The following is a 651-nucleotide window of genomic DNA, read 5'->3' as shown; positions in this document are numbered from 1 at the left end:
ATATACATTTTTACTCTTATATGTATATACACACACACACAAACAGAGATCAACAAACCATAACATGGAGTCCACAAGTATGAGAGTAATATTCAACGGCACAAAAATTTACACGAAGATTTATCTTCTTTTTATTTTTCTACTTCTTTCTTTATTCTTGTTCTTATTATGTCAATTTAAATTCATTGTTTTTGTAAAACCATGTTTACTTTACATTTGATGGTTGATTTGAATGATTTCTTGACAAAATTTTGCTTGAATAATTTATAAAGTTATGTTATATATATTTGGTTATTTGTTTTAGCAATTGTAGTTTATTAACTTACGTGGTAAGAATTTCCTTTTGACAATTCACAAAATGATTCTTAATGAATTATTATTATAAATTTTTTACTTTAAAATAAGTATCATAAAATGATCATTAATAATATTCTCACGCATTGAGTGGGTCTACGGCTAGTTGTAAATATTTGTAATATCATATTGATTTATACACTCCACATTAAAATAAAATAAAAATGTCTCAACCAATAGAGCTAATAAAACTAAATGCTAGATAGTAAATCTTCAATTCTATATATAAGGAAGTGATAACTCAGTTTTTAACTAGATTAGTCTACTCTTTGTCCATTCAAACTCTGGAAATCTCAT

The sequence above is a fragment of the Quercus suber genome, unplaced genomic scaffold, assembly GCF_002906115.3.
Source record: "Quercus suber isolate HL8 unplaced genomic scaffold, Cork oak 2.0 scaffold_986, whole genome shotgun sequence".
In the NCBI taxonomy this organism is placed as follows: Eukaryota; Viridiplantae; Streptophyta; class Magnoliopsida; order Fagales; family Fagaceae; genus Quercus; species Quercus suber.
The sequence above is the reverse complement of the archived record's forward strand: the minus strand, read 5'-3'. Positions refer to the sequence as shown.